The sequence below is a fragment of the Melanostigma gelatinosum genome (assembly GCF_949748355.1).
Source record: "Melanostigma gelatinosum genome assembly, chromosome: 11".
NCBI lineage: Eukaryota > Metazoa > Chordata > Actinopteri > Perciformes > Zoarcidae > Melanostigma > Melanostigma gelatinosum.
This window is the reverse complement of record NC_136644.1, coordinates 10,051,357-10,062,533: the sequence shown is the minus strand read 5'-3', so window position 1 is coordinate 10,062,533 and position 11,177 is coordinate 10,051,357. Positions and strand designations below refer to the sequence as shown.

Below are 11,177 nucleotides of genomic sequence, written 5' to 3'. Positions count from 1 at the left end.
CACGGCACGTCCTGGATCCTGCCCTCATCCGTGCCTTTCACCGTGCACACCCTCTCCAGCCTGGCCCACCTGGAGGTGGCCGTCGGGTGGGGGGTACTGTCAGGACTGCGCCGTAGGACCCCAGGACATCCAGCAGATGGTGGCAGAGTGCGCCTTAATTAGGTTTTGTGGACTGATTGGACTTGGCTCACCTTAAGTGGGTTCACCTGTGTAATTGCCTCAAGTGTATTTAAGGCGTGTCTGTACCTGGCCCTTCATTCGAGCCTCATGTTTTCTTGACACGTCTGTTCCTGTGTTTTCCCTCTGTGGGATATCTTATTAAATTCTACCTCTTTTTGGCTCCTGAACTCGGCGTTTTGTATCTACACTCAGTACCTTCAAGTTGCACGTGACAAGAACCAATAGAGAGAATAGACCAGACTCCAGCAAAGGTCAATTGTGTCTGGAGTCTGGAGTGCCATCTAGTGGGATCAACTGGAACGCCGGGTATTGCAGGAAAAGGCAAAATGAATGCGGTCTTTACTATAATTTGGACAATTATGTACCAATATCATTAAAAAGCCCAAAGGGCCGTATCCGACCCGCGGGCCGTAGATTGCCCATGCCTGCCCTTGAGGCAGCTCGCGCACCCCTGCACCACACTTTGGGAATCCCTGACCTAGACAATTAACAAAGACACAGGTTACGTATATAGAACTAGATCTATGCTTTAAATATACGTATACTGCTATCTAGTGGTAGAAATGGTAAACACTTTTACTCTGCGTCTCCTTTTACAGGTTGTGCTCTGCCTTCACTCAAGGAACAGAATATGGTGGAAAAATAAATGTCCGTGCAAACCGCAACCACTCTGCACACACAAATTGTGTTTGATTAAACTATACTACGAGCTGTATTGCATTAAATAATGCACTGATTTATCAAAAAGTTGATTGTTGCTGTGTACATGTATAAATGAATATTAACACTATTTTAAGTACTCACTATCTAATGATAACATTATTCATGTTCAATATCAGACTGTGTAACATTTCTACAGTAAAACCTGTAGTGTGTCATAGCTTCTCAATATCAGCTGCTTATGAAAAACAATGAGACACATACAAAACGCTTTCATGGACATCTTTACAAAATGTAAAGTCAAGGTGAAAAATCGTCACGACCTCCTTAGCCAATCAGGCAGAGGCGTCGTATTACCCCGCCCCCCACATCTGGATCTCTCTCGGTCCGTAACACCTACCCGATGTCTCGGTCTGTCTGTCCGACTTTAAACCATGTAACCGAGCGGGTTCTCGGTGTCACTACGAAACCAAACCGAACGGCGACAAAGCGGCGCAACGGAGCATAACGGAGCGTAACGGAGCGCAACGGAGAAAGGTGAGTAAAGTTGTCTTTGTGCAGCGGGACTCTGGTGGACTCGGGTTCATACCAGCGAGAAAGTGGATCTGTGCACACTGTTGAAAAGGAAGCGTTCGTTTTCTATCAGAGAGAAGCATGTCCCTGTTCATATGATGCGCAGTGACTCTGCAGAGACATGAAACAGAAGGTTCCACGCTTCCTAACATGCTGCTCACTCTTCATTGTTTTCCAAGCAGCGCTGTTGTTTTGACACATGAGAATGAGAATGTTTGCCACAGACCCACCTCCAGAAAACCAGATTCCTGGTGAAGAGAGGAGGCGCTGGAGTCTGAGCAGGAAGCTTTGGGAGTTTTCTGCGTGTTGAGTGATGCAGATGGAATGCTGTCCCCCTTCTTTTTTATTATCTGTGGCTGTTATCTTTTTTTATTTCATGCTGTTTGCTCTCATTTCTCCTGCAGAAGCACATGCTGCATCTGATCACAGGTTCAGGAGAAGACTGTGCTATTGGGCCGAAATGCCTCAAACATTTCCTGACAATATAAAGCTTCATACATGTGCACGGCTCCACATCAGAGGTATTCAACAGGGGGTCCGTGAACCCTAGGGGGTCCGCGGAGGTACTGCATGGGGTCCGCAAAACGTTTGGTTGATTCGACAATTATTGTTTTTTCCAAACATGAATCTGTCCATTATTTTAATAGTTCAGTATTGTATGCAAGATAATAGGTATGTTTATGCATGACAGTGGCACTAATAGGCCATCACTCATTTTCGTTTCCAGATTTATGTTTAAAATATAAACGTCAATTTGAATATCTTGTATGCATGATTATCATGCAATTGACAGACAATGTTGATATTGGCATTGGTATCAGCTGACAAGGTGTTTATAAATGGCAGTGGCACGGCCTCCCTACTCACTGTACCTTGCACATGTTTAAAATAAAAACATGAATATATGAACCTGTGTATTATTTGAATAGCTTCGTATTGACTGCACAATAACAAGGTATGTTTATACATGGTATAGGCCCAGTTTAATATAAAACACAATTATATACAATATATGGAGTCGGTGGTCCCTGCTCCATCTCTCTATCAGTTTGGGGGTCCTTGGCCTGAAAAACGTTGAAGATCCCTGCTCTACATCACCCCCCCCCCCCCCCCCCCCCCATATTGCAGTTGATGGAATATTAATTTTCACCAATTCGCACAGTGGAATTAAACCTTGACAAAAGTTAGAAAAAAACCAATGATGAACATAAGCTTTTCCCACTGGATAAAAACCTCGCTAACACCCACCAACGTGTGTCTTTTGCCTTCAAAGGTTCAGCATTGATTCCTGGGTCAGATGACTCTGCAGTAGTCTGCTTTATTAATCGGCTCCGGCTTCGATCAGCAGTGACGGAAACATCACACGATCATTTTAGCCCATTTTTTTGCCAGTGCCATGCTATGTGACGCACTTTGAAGTCCAAGATTTTTGGACGATTATTATAATTTATCAACAAACAAAACATACAATCAATATGCTGTATCCTCAAAGCCACCAGACTCCAGTCAGACACAACAGTCATTTTGTTTCAGTCAACAGAAACAAAATGAACCTCATCGAAACGACTACGTTCGTCCAACAATCGCCAACTCTGGTTTGAGAGTTGAAAAGAGGGACTGAATAAGTAAGATACAAAAAAGAAGCACCGTAACACTTTCACTGATTACTAACCCTGTTTTCAACAGTGTTGTTGAACGTGACACGGCAGAGAAAAAACCGGCCATCGCCTTCTTTCAGTGGGTTTTTACCGTGTGTAAAAAAACCTGCATATACGTGTTTATTTTGGTGGAAAAAGAGTGAAATACTGCAACTCAAGCTGTTAAGAGTCACTGAATAAATGAGTCCTCCTGTGGCTTCAGAGGGACTTTGTCCTGACCCCTGGATTTCAAATAACAATAGTTATGAAGTTATTAATAATAAAATCTAAATCTGTGCTTAAAATAATCGCATACATAAAATTCGTTCCCTGCTCTCCCAAAAAGTCAGATGAATGAAAGTACATGCTGTCCCTCACTTGTTTATTTCACAGGAATTATTCCACTGTCAAGTTCTAAGAGTGTTTTAAACATGTTCACACACCTCCACATGATCTGTGAGATCCGTCTGAGCCTGAACACAACATGTCGTCCTCTGCTGCTCAGTTTATCCATATGTAATAAAGGGGACAATTTCCTCGTCTAAGCCGCTTTGGAATCTGTTAGAAAGATTAGCTTCACTGAAAGACCAAGGCTTTTTGGCACACGGAGGCCGAGCTGCATGCTGCTTTGTGGAAATGAATCAGCTGCAAGGTATTTTAATGAATCCTAACTTCAGTCAGTACTTGGTAGGGTTATGGAGCTGAGGTTGTTTTTGTTCACTGGGACCTTAAAAGGACAGTTACTGTTGCCATCTGCTGCCTTCAGGTGCTGTTGTTTTTAACGGCCTGGAGAGATTGTTTTGTGTCTGTGATTTCTGTGCTTTTATATTTTGAAGTAAACTCTGGTCTAACCACTTCTCCCTGAAACCGAGAACCTGGCAGGTTTATGAAAGCAGCCACTCTAGTTCCCGCCAGTGTGAGAGTAAGCTGTTAGTACTGAATGCTTTCACAGGAGCTAACTGCTAACTGGACTGAATATCCGCTTCATGCATTGATTCAGACCGTGTTGGTGCGCTATGGAGCTGCCAAAAATACGGCTTCTTCCATACCTCCATTGGATCTACAATTCCCATCATGCATTGGGGTATGCAAGCAAAACGTTTCATGTTACCATGAAGACAGTGAGTTAGCGTTTGGCTACACATTGAGCTCTGTTTTTGAGCCTTTATTTGTTTACAGTTGAGCATTTGTTGCATCAGCACTTCCCGTTTACTCTGGAATCACAGAAACAGAGAACATTCACTGGGTCACTGGATACTGAAGAAAGTCTGATTGTTAGTGATTATTAGGAAAGATCTGAAGCTATAAGAGACATCTGTTTTCTGTAATTTCTAAGTGGGTTTATTGATCTTTATCACGTCTGCGTATTGAGATTTGAGTTATGTTTCCCATAAAAGGCCACTGCAGAGATATTCAGTCACCAGCTACCAACCTGTAGAGATGTTGCAACTTGGGAAACAGGTTCAAAATCATCTTTATTGTGCAGCATATACAATAATTCTAAATACCTCTATCTAGTTGTCACACAGTGAGCATGAGGCCTTTGGGGCCCCTGAGGGTCCGGGGTTTGTAGTACGGTCTAGGTTAGAGCCAGGCTTTCCGGTGTATGTTTACCCTTTGCTTGTCTTTCATATCTCCTCAATGACTCAACAACAACAAGTGCTGCTGTAATGGTGGTATTGGACTATTATCTGCTCATCTGCTCGCCTCCCCCTCTTCCTTTTTACATCTCAAAAATAGAAGTTATGCAGAGACATTGCCCCCTCCTTCCTTGGCATGCCCAGTGTTCCTGGTACTAATTCAAAGGGGAGTAGCTCAGAGAAAACAGCACAGGCTTTTCTCATTGACCTTTTGGAAAGTTGTGGCTCGGCGGGGCTGGTGTCTGGTTTTTAGTCCAGTGCTAACCTCGATATACCGTATATATGTGAAGTTTGATCGGTGTGATTTTGAAGGTTTGCATGTTGCTATTGCGAGCCTCCGAAATCTATAATTAGAGGTTAGGCTGTTAGTCAGGCTGGTGTTTGACGGACAGAACGCCCATAAACATTTCATGGAAAAAAGCTGTGAGTGTTTAGACTCCTTCCTGGTGGAGCTGTTTTTAAGGAATAGCCTTTCTGGTTTAAGTAAGTAAGTAAAGTAAATGGCCAAGTCAGTGTATTTAAATCAACCACACTCTTTCCATCCCTTCCTGTCCTGTGAACACACACACACACACACACTCACACACACACACACACACACACACGCTTCATCTGGTTTGCCTCAGGGCAATAACATGACCCAGGTGTGGGAGTTCTTTCCTGCAGTTCTGAGCATGGAGCCCAGTTAGCGTTACGCCTTGTTTATAGTCGCTCAAGCACCGTGGTGTGGGACTTCACAGCCGGCTCATGAGTTATTTGATTCTGTTTGTAAAAAAAGTTCAAAAACTGCTCACACATCTCTTGTGAGGCATCAGTAAAATGACAGAGGGAGGAAGTGACCACCGAGTCAATTATCTTAAAAATAATTGGCAGATTCAAGTCGTTTGCTAAATTTAAGTTGGAGAAGAAGGAAGTTCTTGCTTCTTTAAATAGACACAAATAGAGAAATTGACCAAGAGATAAACTATGGTGGGAAAGAAGGGCAGCTCTGCTGGAACCGAGGGCAAGATGGAAAATGAATTGTGTATGGGACATGGGAACAAAGTCTAGTGAAATTTGAGAGAGGGAGGAAACAGGAGAGACAGGTAATGAGAGGACAGAGGCTAAGGATTAGGATTGGAATGAGATAAAATAGGATTGAGGCAGTTGCCTGAGATCAAGGGGCGAGGGAAAGACGGAACAAAGAGAGAGGAGGCAGGGAAATTAAAGGAGAAGAAGAGGTAAATGTGTTGACAGCTACAAGAGAGAGAGGAGGGGGGAGAGACCAGCACCTCTATATTACTGGCTGTGGCCAAAGCAGGAATGTCCTCTGGTTGCGCCACAGCTGAAACATACTTTTGACCCACAGAGTTCCAGCTGACGCTGTCCCAGACAGGAAGACAACATGGCCTCCAGCTCTAACCCCCCCAGTGGCCTCACAGACAGGAGCGGGAGCTTCTTTAAGGTGAGGACTGATGGATGATTCATGTAGCTGACTTTGCAAAAAATCCCTTTGAAATGTAAAACACATCACTTCCTGTGCATCAAATGTGATTTTTCGGATATCCTGACTCAACACTTCTTTGTTTAGAACAGAAAAAAACTCACGAATGTTAATCACAAGGATTATACGGCAAAACCAAAACCTAGAAAACTAGGCTACATCTGGTCACATTGTAGTTCAACTTTCTGACGTATGTTTTACCTTCACAAATAAATGTATCATTTCCATGAACAGCATGTAGAAGTGGCTGGTGAAATAGACACACCTAGCTCTGGCGGAAGCTAAATGAAGGCCACTTAATTTTTCCACATGGTATTTCCTGGACAAAAGTGGTTTCCCAGGTGTTTTCCCAGAATGAAGACTGCATTTCCCATGAGCACCACTGCCTCTTGTGGTAAAGACCTGGCTAGCACATGCTTTTGTTTTGGAAGTGAGTAAGACTCAACTTCCTTTTCTTACTATTTTTCTTTCGTGACCACTGCCCTCCTTTTTTAAGCCATTAATGCTCCCATTATTCCAATCTGTTCCTAATGTGAGTGGTCGTGCCCTCAGACGCTGGATGCAGGCTTGTTTATATCAGTATTGTTTGGATATACTGGAATATGTTTTTAATTATCTAGAGGTCAATATATCTACAATTTACATGGTCAACAAAAATACAGATCAGGCTTCTTTTATAAAACTGATTTAAATCTATACTGAAATACAGAAAGTACAGTGACAGTTGAATTAGTATCCATATACACACACCATATAACCTGATTAGTTCTGCCACTGTTTTCTGCTTCTGACCTGACCCTTGTTTCTTTTATCTTGCTGACATTGTCATGTTGGGTCACATGTAACAAATCCATCAGATAATCTCAAAAATAAGTGGGTCGTGGTCAGTTCATCAACTATCTGCCCTGACACAGATCCAGCTTTTTTACTCGGACAGGTGGATTATTTTTTGTGTGAGCTTCATGAAGCAAGACAGCTATTATGTTACAAATCATGATACCGTACTTCGTGGGTCATACCTGGATTTAAAGAAAAAAGAAAAACAAAACAATCAAATCACTTGACTTGTCCCCAAAAGTCAACTGGTTGTGCAGAGACAGAGACACAGCATATCACACAAACCACACAGACACATCAGACGAATACAAATACAAAATGTGTGAAAGACATACCATACACAGGTTAAAACAGTTTTTTAGGTAAATGATGTGTTCAACTTTATAATCACAATAAATCATAACATATTCAACATTTATGTCCTGTGTGGGTTTAAGTACGTATCGTTTCCTTGCAGAGTTCAGGTAAGAGATGGTACAGGGTATGAAATATATTTTTTTAAAAGACTGAAACTCTGCATGCAAGAGTGAACGTTATCAGTTTTCAGTTTGATGTGCCGTGGTCAACTCTGATCCCCGACCACATAGCTAGAAAGGTCCCAAATTAGTTTAGCAATAGGAATTCTGTTCAACCCTTCCCTTGTCTTCCTTATCATCATGACATCTCCAGATGTTTGAGGTTTTAATTCAGTGGCTCTCTGTTTCAGATTGTACAGTACAGGTAACTACACACTCTGATAAGGCCCTGGAACTAGGTCAGACAGAAACATGAACCCTTTTTGCTCAGGGGTCTGCCCTGGCCATGCCCCCCAGGTCAACAGGTCACGCTACACCACCACCAAGTCCTTTTTCAGACAGTTTGCTTTCATTGACAGTTTTATTTGATTTGACTTCATTGTTGAGATAAGATGTCCAGGGTCATGGGCTCTCATCTCAAATAGCATGGGGTCAAATACGAATTATTTGGTTGTATCAACATTAAAAATGAGATTGTGGCTGTCGCACCAGACACTAATGGTGGAAATCTCCATCTCCTTGTGATATAAGACGACCGGTAATCTGTTTTAAGCATGTTAAAGTTGCCGCCCCAAAATTATTTTAGACACAGAAATGATTTTGGACTTTTTTCCAGAGAACTGCTACAGTGTAACTGTCGAAGGACTGTTGAAAGAAATAGGACACCATGCAGCAGATAGTTGAACAATTTTTTAGCAGGACAGGCAAGCCAACCGGCCCCGTTCATTATGTGGGTCAACTTTCAGCCAGTAAAAAGCACCAATAGAATCAAAATCAGAACCGTTTATTGCCATGGTATGTTGAACATACAAGGAATTTGACATGACGGGAGGTGCATAACATTAAACAACAATCAACAACAATCAACAGTGCAAAGTAGAAAGATATTCAAATTTACAGAAAAATATCAAATAAAGTAAAATATAAAATAAAGTGAATATAGTGGTACAAAACCGAACAGACGTGCACAATGAAGTAAAAATATATTCAAAAAGGTAATCCCAGTCTAGTTGGTAACCAATAATTATGTGTAGTGGCAAATACATATATTACATATAATACATATATAAATATTTTATAAAATTAAACACAAAAACAATGTGGGAGGAGAGTAGTCTGAATTGGGTTCTGGAGCTGCGCCCCACCTCATACATCGCACTCATGCGCCAGCCGCGAGCGGTTCCAAGCTAGTGAGCGCCACATCCGCTGCATGACGAGAAACTGCGTCACGCAACTTCTCCTGCTACGGCTGCTCACATGGCCTATATTTTCTGTTCACTCGCTCACCCGTATCAGGTGATACCCTGCGAGGGTAACTATTGGCTCTTGTCTCAGACCTTCCCCGAGGTGATTGGTGGAGTGACAAGCACTCAGCATGTGACCTCTACAATGAGCTTCCTCCCACGGAAGAAAATATGGACGACACATCGCTTAAATACACTCCGTAATCGGAAAGTAACCTCGATTGTGGTGCAAACAATACTGAATTTAAATGAAACGCGATAAAGAGTTTGCAATAAACACACATTGGTATCGTACGATTGCTGGTTTTGTTTTGGTGGCTCTTTGAATTTAACATCTTGCTCGGTTGACAGTGAAATGGACTCCCGTTGCATGCTGGGAAACCGTTTTCATTGGCCTCTTTCTTTCACATATATCGGGCTGCATTTTGCACGTAACGTCTTCTACTATCTTTCTAAATTACTGAGGTAAATCATACAGGAGCACAATAAAGAAGATGCTTTATGCGAGCTATAGATCAGATATTTTCTTTCGAAAACTAGACAGATTGTGTGGGATGTTTCCTGGTATTTTTACTCAAAGTAGGCCTAATTTAAAAATCCTGTATGTTTTTGGTAAATTTCTTGGACAATAAGTAAATTCATGTTTTATTGTATCAGTAAAGGTAAAAGAACAATTTAAAAAAATGTAAAAAAGCTCTGAACGCATCAAAGAAGAAGTAAAAATAAAATAGATGACACAACATTTTCTTTCACAAGACCTACCTCCACAATCACAGCATTTTGTAGTGTTTACTCTACTCTGAATTTTCTTAAAAACAGAAGGCTACTTCACATTAAAATGAGGTACTGATACCACAGATATACCACCATGCGTCCTGCCATGGCTTAATCTTACCACTAGATGGTAGACAAACACTATCTCACATTTAGTGCCCAATCATGAGCCGGATGCTGTGTGCATGCATCTTTTGATTTCATCAATTTCTTTTCCACAGGCGGCTGTAAACTGAACAGTGAAACTCACCCGAACCGCAATGTTTAATAACACTCCCTAAACCCCAAGGAGATGTCCTCAACTCAAAAATTAAACCTCAACTTTACAAGGTGTACAATGAACACGGTCAGATGTCACAGTTGGCGAGAAAAGATATTTGGTCCTTAGCCCACAGGTAAGATATGTGTTGTCCTTTCATATGAGGGAATATATTAATTTTCAAACTGCACAGCTTTGTGAACACATGCACACGACAGCTCTGTGGGCGGCAGTGAACATCTTGCTTCCTTGGTCATATAATAAGTTGCCACGGTCCTCTTCACATAGACGGACAACAGCAAAGCAAGAGTGCATGTATGTTGTTGACAAAGGAACAAAATATTGATTTGAAATTAATTAAATCATAAAGTGTAGCATCTTTAAGGACCGTATTGTCAGTTTTCTCATTTGTATTTCTGATATAATTCAAAAATATGACAATGTACGACAATTAATGTACAATAAATATTGTGCAAGTGATCAATTTATATCTTTTTGATTTTCATTTGACTCAAAGGCTGTTAGTACTGTTAAGGATTGATAAATATAATATTACAAGTTGATATAAATAAAATAGGGAAAGCTTTAGATTACTGCCCCAACGTGCAGCATAATTCATGTCAATTTAATTATAATGAAATCATAAATAATTGAAATCTTTACTGATTGTTAACTAGTACAGAACTAATGACACATACATGTAGGTGCAAGGGAACAGGATGTGACGTGAATGAATAAGGGGGAAACAATGTGGGAACTTAATTAATTCATATCATTATTACAATTTATATATACATTTATGAATATATATGTATATATATGTATGTATATAGGTGTGTGAATGAAATAAAAAAGTTATTGATGAATACATTTTATTTACAAGACCTATAAATGATTGAAAATTAGTTATTTAACATCGCAACTGATTGAATTATTAACTGATTATTCATTTAGAAAAACTATATTATGAAAAAGAACTATGAATGAATTATTGAATATATGATTGAAAAACTGATTAAAACTAAAACCTTTACAGTATATTAATATCTGTATACAGTAATCCTTCTGAGCAGGCATTCTAGGCAGGATTGAGACACAAGCTAATGACTCCAATACAGGCTCGGATCAAATGGTTCATCATCTGTACAGAGAGTGTAATGAACCCAGCTTCTACTACTCTGGAGTTCAGGAATTAAATGAAACACCGTGCAACATTTTAATTGAAACTAACTGGTCAAAATCATAGCTGCTCAACATCAGTATCCGTTATTACAAAATGGAAATAATATGACAACAAAACAAACCTTAAAGAGAGGGCCAAACCCCAAGGACCAGACAAGGAGGACATTCATCAGAGAGGCAATGAAGAGTCCAA

General features: G+C 40.8%; 1 protein-coding gene across 2 annotated transcripts in view; it reads left to right on the top strand.

The window, feature by feature from the left end:
* The first annotated feature begins 1,236 nt into the window (after window positions 1-1,236).
* LOC306784635 (ras and Rab interactor 2-like) overlaps window positions 1,237-11,177 on the top strand; it is a 40,427-nt gene continuing 30,486 nt past the window's right edge. For both annotated transcript variants that reach the window (XM_079278680.1, XM_079278682.1), the window contains exons 1-2: window positions 1,237-1,377; window positions 6,039-6,134. The gene's annotated coding sequence lies outside the window, so the exon portion shown is untranslated. The remainder of the gene's footprint in view (window positions 1,378-6,038; window positions 6,135-11,177) is intronic.